This window comes from Bombina bombina, chromosome 12 (assembly GCF_027579735.1).
Source record: "Bombina bombina isolate aBomBom1 chromosome 12, aBomBom1.pri, whole genome shotgun sequence".
NCBI classification, from domain to species: Eukaryota; Metazoa; Chordata; class Amphibia; order Anura; family Bombinatoridae; genus Bombina; species Bombina bombina.
In genome coordinates, this window is record NC_069510.1 from 142,685,416 (window position 1) to 142,702,623 (window position 17,208).

At 41.9% G+C, this 17,208-nt stretch overlaps 1 protein-coding gene across 1 annotated transcript in view; it reads right to left on the minus strand.

The window, feature by feature from the left end:
- Window positions 1–17,208, minus strand: part of PAPPA (pappalysin 1) — a 1,503,354-nt gene that overhangs the window by 1,408,599 nt on the left and 77,547 nt on the right. The gene's annotated exons all lie outside the window — the stretch shown is intronic.

The following is a 17,208-nucleotide window of genomic DNA, read 5'->3' on the forward strand; positions in this document are numbered from 1 at the left end:
TAGACCTGCCGTAAAAAACAGGGCGGGCCGTGGACTGACTACACTACAGGAGAAATGAATTTATCAGGTAAGCATAAATTATATTTTCTCCTGTTAAGTGTAGTCAGTCCACGGGTCATCCATTACTTATGGGATACCAATACCAAAGCTAAAAGTACACGGATGACGGGAGGGACAGGCAGGATCTTTACACGGAAGGAACCATTGCCTGTAGAACCTTTCTCCCAAAAACAGCCTCCGAAGAAGCAAAAGTGTCAAATTTGTAAAATTTTGAAAAAGTGTGAAGTGAAGACCAAGTTGCAGCCTTGCAAATCTGTTCAACAGAGGCCTCATTCTTAAAGGCCCAAGTGGAAGCCACAGCTCTAGTAGAATGAGCTGTAATCCTTTCAGGAGGCTGCTGTCCAGCAGTCTCATAGGCTAAACGTATTATGCTACGAAGCCAAAAAGAGAGAGAGGTAGCCAAAGCTTTTTGACCTCTCCTCTGTCCAAAATAAACGACAAACAGGGAAGAAGTTTGACGAAAATCTTTAGTTGCCTGCAAATAAAATTTCAGGGCACGGACGACGTCCAGATTGTGCAAAAGTCGTTCCTTCTATGAAGAAGGGTTAGGGCACAATGATGGAACAACAATCTCTTGATTGATATTCTTGTTAGTGACTACCTTAGGTAAGAACCCAGGTTTAGTACGCAGAACTACCTTGTCTGAATGAAAAATCAGATAAGGAGAGTCACAATGTAAGGCCGATAACTCAGAGACTCTTCGAGCCGAGGAAATAGCCATTAAAAACGGAACTTTCCAAGATAACAGCTTGATATCGATGGAATGAAGGGGTTCAAACGGAACACCTTGCAGAACGTTAAGAACTAAGTTTAAGCTCCACGGCGGAGCAACAGTCTTAAACACAGGCTTAATCCTAGCCAAAGCCTGACAAAAAGCCTGAACGTCTGGAACTTCTGCCAGACGTCTGTGTAAAAGGATAGACAGAGCTGAAATCTGTCCCTTTAACGAACTAGCAGATAAACCCTTTTCTAGACCTTCTTGTAGAAAAGACAATATCCTAGGAATCCTAACCTTACTCCATGAGTAACTCTTGGATTCGCACCAATATAAGTATTTACGCCATATTTTATGGTAAATTTTCCTGGTAACAGGTTTCCTAGCCTGTATTAAGGTATCAATCACTGACTCCGAGAATCCACGCTTTGATAGAATCAAGCATTCAATCTCCATGCAGTCAGCCTCAGAGAAATTAGATTTGGATGTTTGAAAGGACCCTGAATCAGAAGGTCCTGTCTCAGAGGCAGAGACCATGGTGGACAGGATGACATGTCCACTAGATCTGCATACCAGGTCCTGCGTGGCCACGCAGGCGCTATTAGAATCACCGATGCTCTCTCCTGTTTGATCCTGGCAATCAATCGAGGAAGCATCGGGAAAGGTGGAAACACATAAGCCATGTTGAAGACCCAAGGTGCTGTCAGAGCATCTATAAGCACCGCTCCCGGGTCCCTGGACCTGGATCCGTAACAAGGAAGCTTGGCGTTCTGGCGAGACGCCATGAGATCCAGATCTGGTTTGCCCCAATGATGAAGCAGTTGGGCAAACACCTCCGGATGAAGTTCCCACTCCCCCGGATGAAAGGTCTGGCGACTTAGAAAATCCGCCTCCCAGTTCTCCACGCCTGGGATGTGGATCGCTGACAGGTGGCAAGAGTGAGACTCTGCCCAGCGAATTATCTTTGAGACTTCCATCATCGCTAGGGAACTCCTTGTTCCTCCTTGATGGTTGATGTAAGCCACAGTCGTGATGTTGTCCGACTGAAACCTGATGAACCTCAGAGTTGCTAACTGAGGCCAAGCCAGAAGAGCATTGAAAATTGCTCTTAATTCCAGAATGTTTATTGGAAGGAGTCTCTCCTCCTGAGTCCATGATCCCTGAGCCTTCAGGGAATTCCAGACTGCGCCCCAACCTAGAAGGCTGGCGTCTGTTGTTACAATCGTCCAATCTGGCCTGCGGAAGGGCATCCCCTTGGACAGATGTGGCAGAGAAAGCCACCATAGAAGAGAATCTCTGGTCTCTTGATCCAGATTTAGTAGAGGGGACAAATCTGAGTAATCCCCATTCCACTGACTTAGCATGCACAATTGCAGCGGTCTGAGATGCAGGCGCGCAAATGGTACTATGTCCATTGCCGCTACCATTAAGCCGATTACCTCCATGCACTGAGCCACTGACGGGTGTTGAATGGAATGAAGGACACGGCAAGGATTTAGAAGTTTTGATAACCTGTCCTCCGTCAGGTAAATTTTCATTTCTACAGAATCTATAAGAGTCCCTAGAAAGGGAACTCTTGTGAGTGGCCATAGAGAACTCTTTTCTACGTTCACCTTCCACCCATGCGACCTTAGAAATGCCAGAACTAACTCTGTATGAGACTTGGCAGTTTGGAAACTTGACGCTTGTATCAGAATGTCGTCTAGGTACGGAGCTACCGCTATGCCTCGCAGTCTTAGTACCGCCAGAAGAGAGCCCAGAACCTTTGTAAAGATTCTTGGAACCGTAGCTAACCCGAAGGGAAGAGCTACAAACTGGTAATGCCTGTTTAGGAAGGCAAATCTTAGATACCGGTAATGATCCTTGTGAATCGGTATGTGAAGGTAGGCATCCTTTAAATCCACTGTGGTCATGTACTGACCCTCTTGGATCATGGGTAAGATGGTTCGAATAGTTTCCATTTTGAACGATGGAACTCTTAGGAATTTGTTTGGGATCTTTAAGTCCAAGATTGGTCTGAAGGTTCCCTCTTTTTTGGGAACCACAAACAGATTTGAATAGAATCCTTGCCCGTGTTCCGACCGCGGAACTGGGTGGATCACTCCCATTAGTAAGAGGTCTTGTACACAGCGTAGAAACGCCTCTTTCTTTATCTGGCTTGCTGATAACCTTGAAAGATGAAATCTCCCTTGTGGAGGAGAAGCTTTGAAGTCCAGAAAATATCCCTGAGATATGATCTCCAACGCCCAGGGATCCTGGACATCTCTTGCCCAAGCCTGGGCGAAGAGAGAAAGTCTGCCCCCCACTAGATCCGTTTCCGGATCGGGGGCCCTCACTTCATGCTGTCTTAGGGGCAGCAGCAGGTTTTCTGGCCTGCTTGCCCTTGTTCCAGGACTGGTTAGGTTTCCAGCCCTGTCTGTAGCGAGCAACAGTTCCTTCCTGTCTTGGAGCGGAGGAAGTTGATGCTGCTCCTGCCTTGAAGTTACGAAAGGCACGAAAATTAGACTGTTTAGCCTTTGGTTTGGCCCTGTCTTGAGGCAGGGCATGACCCTTACCTCCAGTAATGTCAGCGATAATTTCTTTCAAGTCGGGCCCGAATAATGTCTGCACTTTGAAAGGAATATTAAGCAATTTAGATTTAGAAGTCACATCAGCTGACCAGGATTTAAGCCACAGCGCTCTACGCGCTTGAATGGCGAATCCGGAGTTCTTAGCCGTAAGTTTGGTTAAGTGTACTACGGCATCAGAAATAAATGAATTAGCTAGCTTAAGGGCTTTAAGCTTGTTCATAATCTCATCCAATGGAGCTGTGCTAAGGGTCTCTTCCAGAGACTCAAACCAGAATGCCGCCGCAGCAGTGACAGGCGCGATGCATGCAAGGGGTTGTAAGATAAAACCTTGCTGAACAAACATTTTCTTAAGGTAACCCTCTAACTTTTTATCCATTGGATCTGAAAAAGCACAGCTATCCTCCACCGGGATAGTGGTGCGCTTAGCCAGAGTAGAAACTGCTCCCTCCACCTTAGGGACCGTCTGCCATAGGTCCCGTGTGGTGGCGTCTATTGGAAACATTTTTCTAAATATAGGAGGGGGTGAAAAGGGCACACCGGGTCTATCCCACTCCTTGTTAACAATTTCTGTAAGCCTTTTAGGTATAGGAAAAACGTCAGTACACGCCGGTACCGCAAAATATTTATCCAGCCTACATACTTTCTCTGGAATTGCAACCGTGTTACAATCATTCAGAGCCGCTAATACCTCCCCTAGTAATACACGGAGGTTCTCAAGCTTAAATTTAAAATTTGAAATGTCTGAATCCAGTTTACTTGGATCAGATCCGTCACCCACAGAATGAAGCTCTCCGTCCTCATGTTCTGCAAATTGTGACGCAGTATCAGACATGGCTCTATTATTATCAGCGCACTCTGTTCTTATCCCAGAGTGATCGCGTTTACCTCTTAATTCTGGTAATTTAGATAGTACTTTAGTCATAACATTAGCCATGTCTTGCAAAGTGATTTGTATGGGCCGCCCTGATGTACTTGGCGCCGCAATATCACGCACCTCCTGAGCGGGAGGCGAAGGTACTGACACGTGAGGAGAGTTAGTCGGCATAACTTCCCCCTCGTTGTCTGGTGATATTTTTTTAACTTATAAAGTTTGACTTTTATTCAAAGTAACATCTATACATTGAGTGCACAAATTTCTATTGGGCTCCACATTGGCCTTTAAACATAGTGAACAAACAGATTCATCTGTGTCAGACATGTTTAAACAGACTAGCAATAACACTAGCAAGCTTGGAAAAAAAAAACAAAAAAAACTTTTAAATAAATTTACAAGCTATATAAAAAACGCTACTGCGCCTTTAAGAAACATAAAAATGTGACACAGTTGAATTAACAATGAACCAAATATGTTAAAACAACCAAATTTTAACAGAAAATGTATAAAGTTAGCAGAGGATTGCACCCACCAGCAAAAAGGATGATTAACCCCTTAATACCCAAAACGGATAACAGTTGAAATAATAAACGTTTTTATCACAAACACACAGTTACAGGTCTGCTGTGACTGATTACCTCCCTCAAAACTAGTTTTGGAGACCCCTGGGCTCTGTAGAGACGTCCTGGATCATGGAGGAAGAAATAGGAAGACTGTGACTAAATTTTTACTGCGCAATAAAGCGCTAAAATAGGCCCCTCCCACTCATATTACAACAGTGGGGAAGCTCAGTAAACTGTTTTTATTCAGAAAAAAACGACAGCCATGTGGTAAAAATCATGCCCATAAAGTTTTATCACCAAGTACCTCAGAAAAAACGATTAACATGCCAGTAAACGTTTTAAAAATTGAAAATTATGAAGTGTTATTAATAAGCCTGCTGCTAGTCGCTTTCACTGCAGTGCAGGCTCAAATATTACTTTAATATTGACAGTATTTTCTTAGTGAAATTCCATTCCCCAGAAATACCTCAGAGTATACATACATACATATCAGCCTGATACCAGTCGCTACTACTGCATTTAAGGCTGCACTTACATTACATCGGTATTAGCAGTATTTTCTCAGTCAATTCCATTCCTTAGAAAATAATTTACTGCACATACCTCCTTGCAGGTGGGCCCTGCATGCTATCCCCTGTTCTGAAGTTACCTCACTCCTCAGAATGGCCGAGAACAGCAAGTGGATCTTAGTTACGACCGCTAAGATCATAGAAAACTCAGGCAGATTCTTCTTCTAATGCTGCCTGAGAACAAACAACACACTCCGGTGCCGTTTAAAATAACAAACTTTTGATAGAAGAAATAAAAACTAAGTTTAACACACCACAGTCCTCTCACACGTCCTATCTTTAGTTAGGTGCAAGAGAATGACTGGATATGACGTAGAGGGGAGGAGCTATATAGCAGCTCTGCTTGGGTGATCCTCTTGCACTTCCTGTTAGGGAGGAGTTATAATCCCATAAGTAATGGATGACCCGTGGACTGACTACACTTAACAGGAGAAATTAGACTTATTTTTAGCTTTGAAAGGTCTATCCTGTGGAAGGGCATGGCCCTTTCCCCCGGTGATATCTGAAATAATTTCTTTCAACTCTGGCCCGAATAGGGTCTTACCCTTGAAAGGAATATTAAGCAATTTTGTTTTGGACGACACATCCGCCGACCAAGATTTTAGCCAAAGCGCTCTGCGCGCCACGATTGCAAAACCAGAATTTTTCGCCGCTAATTTAGCTAACTGAAAAGCGGCATCTGTAATGAAAGAATTAGCCAACTTCAGGGCGTGAATTCTGTCCATGACTTCATCATAAGAAGTCTCCTTCTGGAGCGAGTTTTCTAGTTCCTCAAACCAAAAAGCCGCTGCAGTGGTTACAGGAATAATGCAAGAAATTGGTTGAAGAAGAAAACCTTGTTGAACAAAAATTTTCTTAAGTAAACCTTCTAATTTTTTATCCATAGGATCTTTGAAAGCGCAACTGTCTTCTATTGGTATAGTCGTGCGCTTAGCTAGCGTTGAAACTGCCCCCTCTACCTTGGGGACCGTCTGCCACGCGTCCCTTCTGGGGTCAACAATTGGGAACATTTTCTTAAATATAGGAGGGGGAACAAAAGGTACACCTGGCTTCTCCCACTCCTTATTCACTATATCCGACACCCTCTTAGGTATTGGAAACGCATCAGTGTGTACTGGGACCTCTAAGAATTTATCCATTTTACACAATTTTTCTAGGACCACCAAGGGGTCACAATCATCAAGCGTAGCTAGGACCTCCTTAAGTAGGGCGCAGAGGTGTTCTAGCTTAAATTCTATGGTATGGTATCAGGCTCTGCCTGCTGAGAAATTTTTCCTGTGTCAGAAATTTCTCCCTCAGGCAGGCCCTCCCTCACCGCCAAGTCAGATTGATGTGAGGGCACTACAGATAAATTATCCTCTGCATCTGCTTGCTCATTTTCTGTATTTAAAACTGAGTAATTGTACGGTCCTTAAGCTGTTTGGACGCTATGGCACACTTCACACATAAATTTAATGGGGGAACCACCTTGGCCTTTACACATACAGAACATAGACTATCTGAAGGGTCAGACATGTTTGACAGACTTAGACAGAACTTCAATGCAATAAAAATTATTTTTGACAAAAACGTTACTGTCTCTTTAAATAATAAAAGTGCACACTTTATTACTGAAACATCAGAAAACCATCAAATAAACATCCGATTTTAATGAAATGTTCACCACAGTGTCTTAATGCTTTGAGAAGATTGCACACAAATTTTCAAACCAATTAACCCCTTAATGCCCAAACCGGAGCTAATAACAGCAATTAACCGGTTAAAAACACTACAGTCCCATGCCACAGTCTCTACTGTGGCCTTTACCTTCCTTAGGGATTATTTAAGTAAGAAATAAGCCTCTCTGAAGTCCTTTCTGAAGCCTCTGGACTCCCCACGTGAAGCTGCATGAACTGCCTAGTGAAAACAACTGTGCAATTGAGGCGCGAAAATAAGGCCTCCTCCCTCTACATTCCAGAGTGGAGGGGCCTTTCTGACTAGATTATGTGTCTAAGTAACTGCCAGGCGTAATATTAAACCCTATAAGTGTTTCTAAGTCTGAAAAAACACCTTATTTTTACTTCAAACATGCCAAAAAGCAATCGATTGTGTCAACCAGCATAGAGCCCTTAATATAAGCCATAATTTTATAGAGAGTCTAAGAAAAATGGCTTACCTATCCCAGAGGGGATTTCTGACAGTCTTCTAGCATTACTTGGTCTTGTTAGAAAAATGACTGATCATACCTGAAGCAGTTAAGCCTGCAAACTGTTCCCCCCAAAGTTCTCTGGTTTCAACAGTCCTGCGTGGGAACAGCAATGGATTTTAGTTACTGGTGCTAAAATCATACTCCTCTCAGCAGAAATCTTCATCACTTTCTGCTGCAGAGTAAATAGTACAAGCCGGCACTATTTTAAAATAACAAACTCTTGATAGAAGATATAAAAAACTACAACTAACACCACATACTCTTTACCACCCCCGTGGAGATGCTACTAGAGCGGCAAAAAGAATGACTGGAGGGGGCGGAGCCTGAGGGGAGCTATATGGACAGCTCTGCTGTGTGCTCTCTTTGCCACTTCCTGTAGGGATTGAGAATATCCCACAAGTAAGGATGAAGCCGTGGACCGGATACACCAATGTAGGAGAAAACTTTACTGTTTCTTTAAATTTTAAACAAACAAAATAACTGCTTTATTTTTCTGTAATTTGAAATAAACAATGGCTCCCAAAATAACACTACACAATAACACAACTCTACACCTCAGCATAGCCCTGCTGAGGTGCTTACCTACCTGTCCACTAATGAATTATATGACTTGTAGTTGATCCGGACTCAAAACTATTAACAATTACGGTCCGTAACCGCAACGCTGCTTAATCTGTGACGCAGCTGATTTTCAATGCGGAACACAGGAAATGACACAGGGCCAGAAAAAAAGGCGCACAATAGGAACTGCCGCCGTATCTAACTCCGCCCATCGTGGGCGTAACCACATGAAACTCCAGATCAGCTAAATGTATTATCACAGCCGTCGGGAGTGAAGTAAAAAATACTTTGCTGCCCTTAATAAGCATTCCCCTATCATAGGTGAATGTGACGTGTCCCAAATTCTTTGAATGTGAAAGTGCTATTTTGTATGTGTGTCCCAGAAAAAATTAAAGTTAGCCCTTACCTTAAGACTTCTGCCAGGCAGCATGGCAGCTCACTAAGTTTGAAAGGCCAGTTCCCTCGCATGGACCTGTGGATAGAAACAAAGACTGAGTAATTTTACTCAGGCTTGCACGGTTAGGGCAGCATAAATATATGGGAGGCGCAGTGAGGATTGTACCCCACAAGTTCCCATTGCTTGAAAGCCACCACTGCTCTACTAAAGAGACTGATATGGACTACGGCTACACCCTAGAACAAAACATCACAATCTTGCACTACTGAAAAAATAATAAAATCTTGCTTGAAGAATCTTTTCCTAAAACCTAACTTTACAACTTTCTTGCTCTAACATAGGCAAAGAGAATGACTGGGGTTGGAGGGAAGGGAGGTGATATTTAACAGCTTTGCTGTGGTGCTCTCCTGCAGGGCAGGAGTGGTATTCCAATTAATAATTAGATGATCCGTAGACCCATTGTGTCATTTGAAAGAATTACCTATGCAGGTGACCATTAGGGAATGGAATAATACTCTCTCTCTCTCTCTCTCTCTCTCTCAAATAGCCAAGTCATATAACTCTGCATCACTTTGTAAATAAACTACAAATTCCTTTTGTGATGGTACTTAACTCCTCAAACAATAAAAAAATTATTTTCACTAGCACCCAATAGTTGTTGGAAATAGAGTAAACAACTAGGCTCGATGTACAATATATGGTAGACTTAGTCCTAGATACAGACTTTCTGGCTCTATATCAACAGCTTCTTGGGATGCAATATCCCCCTAGATCCTCTTATTATACTATATAACGATGCCTCTAAATTGCAATCTAAGACACATACAAAATTGCTTAAGTGAGTGCTTAACAGTGCCAAGCAACTAATCCCTAGAGAACACACTCTCACAATAAAAGACTTGCTATCTCAACTCATGCTTAAGATATCACTAGAAAAGTACTTTTATTTTTCCATAAACAAATTACATTTTTACTATGATATGCTGTTCTAATGGGAATCCAGACCCCAAAACCCACCGAATTTACCTTCTCAACAAGCTATGACTCTATAAATGGGTCACTAACTTATATAACATGAGGCTAAAGTTCTTAATTTATTGTCTTACTTCCCCAAGGCAGAACACTGTGCGATCTGCATTCTTATCGCAGAAACTGACGGATCTCTGCAGAAAGAATGGTATTCTGTCGAGAACTCCAATCTGCCAAACTCCAATCTGACGTCACTTCCGGTATTTCCATACATCTGATTGGTCTGTGTCCTGTGAGTCACAGGATTCACAACCAATCAGATAGACCCTGTAATCGCCTAATTTCACTCTCTATTTTGCCTCCGCCTGGGGGATTCAAGGCGGGCGACGCCCCCCTTGTAAACCTCATTCCCTAAGGTTTACTTAGGGTGTATGCCAAAGGGTCTGTGGTGGCCCCCCAGACAGAGGCAAAACAGATATTACAATAAAAAGAGTCACCGGAAGTGACGTCAGATTGGAGTTTTTGACGAATTGGAGTTCTCAACAGAACAACGGCAGTGGCAGTTAAAATTATTTTTTTGTCTGCACTTTTAATTTCTACCTGCAGATGTCACTGTTCCTTTCTATTCCAATGTAAATATTTGCTACGTTCCTCTCTTTTCAATTTCCTTCTATTTCCTGAACTTCATTGCGGTACAGGGTAACAGCACATTGCAGAAAAGGTAAGTCAGGGCTTAACAAATGTATTCTAGGAGTATAGGAGCCAAACAAAATACTTAGACATATTTTTTTTTGTTCTTTAACACATGTGTGTATATGGTGTGTGTGTGTGTGTGTATATATATATATATATATATATGTTGTGTGTGTGTATATGTTGTATGTGTGTATGTATGTTGTGTGTGTATATATGGTGTGTGTGTGTGGTGTGTGTGGTGTGTGTGGTGTGTGCGTGTGTATATATATGTTGTGTGTGTGTTTTTTTTTTTTTTTTACATTTTATTGAAATTCAAAGAAATACAATGTAGAGATGCATAGATTTTTTTATTAGAGGGACCAGCATTTGTGAACATTAGTGGGACTGGGGAATTTGTAGACACTTAATTTTTTTGCCCCTTGAGCCAGCGCTGCAATTTCCACAAATAGTTTTCCCGGCTGCTTTTGCTTGTTTGTACTTTGCGCCTCACCTGCCCAATTTCACTATGAATATTGTGGGCATGCCGTGGGGCTTGCAAAGTTGCGCTGCTAGCCTAAACCTGTCTGCCTATCTGTGCTCACTGCTCAGTGATGTGTGGAACAGTGGAGTCACCCACTGCTGTGCTGTCTCTCTAAATGTGAACCGGGAAATCGTGAGGGGTATGCCTGGCCCCTGACCGCATGACTGTCTGACACTGTCTCTAAAGTGAAGGAGTCACGTATGATGCCCACCAGACCAGTACGGTAACGGTACACTAAGTGCACACTGAAGAGGTAGGGAGGGGAGGGCGGGCGGGGGTCTAGGGGTGGGCATAAGAAGCGGTAGGCACGTGGCCCGGGGCTGTGCACTGACAGTCAGAGAGCAGAATTTTCATAGTTTGCACGCCTAAACCTTTTCTTTAGTGATTTATTTTAGAGTGCTCTGTTTATCTTTCATTTGATGCTCTGCTGAGCCAGGGAGCAGCTCTAGGCATGAGCTTTATAATTAATGCAGTGCAGATTACATATTTTGTATGTGTGTGTGTGTCTGAGTTTTTGTGTGTGTCTGAGTGTTTTTGTGTGTGTGTCTGAGTGTTTTTTTGTGTGTGTGTCTGAGTGTTTGTGTGTCTGAGTTTGTGTGTGTGTGTGTGTGACCGGGTGACACCAACCCTAGTGACGCCACTGCCAAGATATTCATCTACATCGCACCTTCACTTCAATAGAATTATTGTTACGATAGTCAAATATTAATTGGACCAAACTTCAAACTGGATATCATTTAGATATCTTTTATTTAAATATATATCCTTTTGATTATGCCCTTAATTGCTTATTGTGATTTTCTTTCTTTGCAGACATTGTTGTAAATATATTGGTTGGCATATAGGGCATGATCATGTTGTTCTCTGAAGACTGGAATCATATTACATTTTGTATTTTAAAATATACAAAAAAAAAAAAACAAATGCAAGTCATTCTATTCCATCTAGATACATGCCGATCTAATATATATTAAAATTAGTAAACTATATATTAACTGCATGCACATTTTTTCCTACTGGAACATACTATATGTGTGTGTATGTGTGTCTTAAAACTAAAGCATACTCATACTTAAAATCTGAGGAACAATCTGATTAATAAAAAAAAAAAAAAAAACTATCATTACATTGTGATACAAACAAATTAAACCACACCAGCCAGTAAAGCAAACACAGTGCAAGTGACTGATCAACCGGGACAAGCCGTGTGCTACAGGCTGGTTTGGAAGTTCACTGTACAGAATGCTGGCTACACACAAAGAAAAGGGAAGGTGATGTGATTACATACAGAAGAGGGGATTCAAGGTCACTCACTAGCCACACAGCACATGGGGGGAGGCGTGTCTTACCTTCCCTGGCTTTGTTAAGCATCAACGCTCCAGAGAGCAGATATTCTCCAGGAATCTATATGAAAAGCTTTTATCTACCAGCTGGAAAATAATGTGCTTGGACACATTGGGGTTGCAAAGGCTCTCAGTACAGTAAAGATCATGTAAGTGAGAAACCATTGCAGAAGAATTCTGGGATCAAACTTTACTCTCAACTAGTTGATAATGTGACTTCAGTAAAAAAACAGTTTAAAACTAAAAAAATATAATTCAGATTACTTTTTAAGTATAAATGATATACACTTAAACACTAAATAAATACATATTTGTAGTCTCATGTCCAAAAAAGACTCTCCTTTTAAATATTTTTCTTAAAAAATTAATTTCATGTATTTGTTCCCAAATGTGTATTCACTTTTACATCAATGCTTTGTTATACATTTTTGTTTATTCATAAAATAACTTAAAGGGACATTACATGTTAATATCTTCTGTAATGATTCTAGAGCACTGCATGATCACACTCACCTATATTAAAATGTTCCCTCAAATTTTTTGAGTACCTTATTCCCCACTTTATTCGTGAGTATACTCAAACTTGAAAATGTTGCAAAAGCGAATAGCACATGTACACAAACTCACACAGATATTCACTCTTTCAAACAAACACACACACACAATCTCTCTCTCTCTTTCAAACACACACACTCTCTCTCTCTATTTCAAACACACACACACACTCTCTTTCAAACACAATCTCTCTTTCAAACACACACACACTCTTTCTTTCAAACACACACACACTCTCTTTCAAACACACACAAACACACACACTCTCTCTTTCAAACACACACACACTCTCTCTCTTTCAAACACACACACACACTCTCTCTCTCTTTCAAAACACGCACACACACTCTCTCTCTCTTTCAAAACACGCACACACACTCTCTCTCTCTTTCAAAACACGCACACACACTCTCTCTCTCTTTCAAACACACACACACACTCTCTCTCTCTTTCAAAACACGCACACACACTCTCTCTCTCTTTCAAAACACGCACACACACTCTCTCTCTCTTTCAAACACACATACACACACTCTCTCTTTCAAACACACAAACACACACTCTCTCAAACACACACACACACTCTCTTTCAAACACAATCTCTCTTTCAAACACACACACACTCTTTCTTTCAAACACACACACACTCTCTTTCAAACACACACAAACACACACACTCTCTCTTTCAAACACACACACTCTCTCTTTCAAACACACACACACACTCTCTCTCTCTTTCAAAACACGCACACACACTCTCTCTCTCTTTCAAAACACGCACACACACACTCTCTCTCTTTCAAACACACATACACACACTCTCTCTTTCAAACACACAAACACACACTCTCTCAAACACACTCACACACTCTCTCTCTTTCAAACACACATGCACACTCTCTCTTTCAAACACACAAAAACACACACTCTCAAACACACTCACATACTCTCTCTCTTTCAAACACACACACTCTCTCTCTTTCAAACACACACACTCTCTCTCTTTCAAACACACACTCTCTCTAACAAAACAAACACACTCTCAAACACACACACTCTCTCTCTTTCAAACACACACTCTCTCTAACAAAACAAACACACTCTCAAACACACACACTCTCTCTCTTTCAAACACACACTCTCTCTAACAAAACAAACACACTCTCAAACACACACACTCTCTCTCTTTCAAACACACACTCTCTCTAACAAAACAAACACACTCTCAAACACACACTCTCTCTCTTTCAAACACACACACTCTCTCTCTTTCAAACACACACACTCTCTCTCTTTCAAACACACACACTCTCTCTCTTTCAAACACACACACACTCTTTCTCTCTCTCTTTCAAACACACACACTCTCTCTCTTTCAAACACACAAACACACACTCTCTCATCAAACACACACACACTCACTCTCTCTCTCAAAACACACACACACACACTCTCTCTCTCTCTTTCAAACACACACTCTCTCTTTCAAACACACACACTCTCTCTCTTTCAAACACACACACTCTCTTTCAAACACACTCTCTCTTTCAAACACACACACACTCTTTATTTCAAACACACTCACACACTCTCTCTCGTTCAAACACACACACTATCTCTCTCACACACTCTCTCTCTTTCAAACACTCACACACTCTCTTTTAAACACACAGACACTCTCTCTCTTTCAAACACACACATTCTCTCTCTTTCAACACACACACACTCTCTCTCTCTCTCTCAAACACACATCCTCTCTCTCATTAAAAACACACACACACTATCTTTCAAACACACACTCTCTCTCTTTCAAACACACACACACCCTCTCTCTTTCAAACACACACACACACACCCTCTCTCTTTCAAACACACACACCCTCTCTCTTTCAAACGCACACACCCTCTCTCTTTCAAACGCACACACCCTCTCTCTTTCAAACGCACACTCTCTCTCTCTTTCAAACACACACACTCTCTCTCTTTCAAAAACACACTCTCTTTCACACACACACACACACTCTCTCTCTCTCTCTTTCAAACACACTCACACACTCTCTCTTTCAAACACACACACACTCTCTCTCTTTCAAACACTCACACACTCTCTCTTTTAAACAAACACACTCTCTCTCTCTTTCAAACACACACCCTCTCTCTTTCAAAACACACACACTCTCTTTCAAACACACACTCTCTCTCTTTCACACACTCTCTCTTTCAAACACACACACACTCTCTCTCTTTCAAACACTCACACACTCTCTCTCTTTTAAACAAACACTCTCTCTCTTTCAAACACACACAATCTCTCTCTTTCAAACACAAACACTCTCTCTCTTTCAAACACACACACTCTCTCTTTCAAAACACAAACACTCTCTTTCAAACACACACTCTCTCTCTTTCACACTCACACACTCTATCTCTCTTTCAAACACACACACACACACACACGCTCTTTCAAACACACACACTCTTTCAAACACACACACTCTCTCGCTCTCTTTCAAACACACACACACATTCTCTTTCAAACACACACACACACACACACTCTCTTTCAAACACACACACACTCTCTCTTTCTCACACACACACACACTCTCTCTCTCTCTCTCAAACACACACACACACTCTCTCTCTCTCTCAAACACACACACTATTTCTCTTTCAAACACACAAACACACACTCTCTCTATTTCAAACACACACACACTCTCTCTCTGTCAAACACACACACTCTCTCTCTCTTTCAAACACACACACACACTCTCTCTTTCAAACACACACTATCTCTCTCTTTCATACACACACACACACTCTCTTTCTCTTTCAAAACACACACACACACACACTATCTTTCAAACACACACACCCTCTCTCTCTTTCAAACACACACACACCCTCTCTCTTTCAAACACACACACACCCTCTCTCTTTCATACACACACACACCCTCTTTCTTTCAAACGCACACACTCTCTATCTTTCAAACACACACACTCTCTCTCTTTCAAACACACACACTCTCTCTCTTTCAAACACACACACTCTCTCTTTCACACACACACTCTCCCTCTTTCACACACACACTCTCTCTCTCTCTTTCAAACACACTCACACACTCTCTCTCTCTTTCAAACACACACACGCTCGCTCTCTCTCTTTCAAACACACACACACTCTCTCTTTCACACACACACACACACACACACTCTCTGTCTCAAACACACACACACACACACACACACACATTCTCTCTCTCAAACGCACACACCCTCTCTCTTTCAAACGCACACTCTCTCTCTTTCAAACACACACACTCTCTCTCTTTCAAAAACACACACTCTCTTTCAACACACACACACTCTCTCTCTCAAACACACATCCTCTCTCTCTTTAAAAACACACACACTATCTTTCAAACACACACTCTCTCTCTCTTTCAAACACACACACACCCTCTCTCTTTCAAACACACACACACACACCCTCTCTCTTTCAAACACACACACCCTCTCTCTTTCAAACGCACACACCCTCTCTCTTTCAAACGCACACACCCTCTCTCTTTCAAACGCACACTCTCTCTCTTTCAAACACACACACTCTCTCTCTTTCAAAAACACACACACACACACTCTCTCTCTCTCTTTCAAACACACTCACACACTCTCTCTTTCAAACACACACACACTCTCTCTTTCAAACACTCACACACTCTCTCTTTTAAACAAACACACTCTCTCTCTCTCTTTCAAACACACACAATCTCTCTCTTTCAAACACACACCCTCTCTCTTTCAAAACACACACACTATCTTTCAAACACACACACTATCTTTCAAACACAAACACTCTCTTTCAAACACACACACTCTCTCTCTTTCACACACACTCTCTCTCTTTCAAACACTCACACACTCTATCTCTCTTTCAAACACACACACGCTCTTTCAAACACACACACTCTCTCGCTCTCTTTCAAACACACACACACACTCTCTTTCAAACACACACACACTCTCTTTCAAACACACTCACACACTCTCTCTCGTTCAAACACACACACTCTCTATCTCTCTCACACACTTTCTCTCTTTCAAACACTCACACACTCTCTATTAAACACACACACTCTCACACACACACTCTCTCTCTTTCAAACACACACATTCTCTCTCTTTCAACACACACACACTCTCTCTCTCTCTCAAACACACATCCTCTCTCTCTTTAAAAACACACACACACTATCTTTCAAACACACACTCTCTCTCTTTCAAACACACACACACCCTCTCTCTTTCAAACACACACACACCCTCTCTCTCTCTCTTTTCACACACACACCCTCTCTCTTTCAAACACACACACCCTCTCTCTTTCAAACGCACACACCCTCTCTCTATCAAACGCACACACCCTCTCTCTTTCAAACGCACACACTCTCTCTTTCAAACGCACACACTCTCTCTCTTTCAAACACACACACTCTCTTTCACACACACACACACACACACTCTCTCTCTCTCTTTCAAACACACTCACACACTCTCTCTTTCAAACACACACACACTCTCTCTCTTTCAAACACTCACACACTCTCTCTCTTTCAAACACTC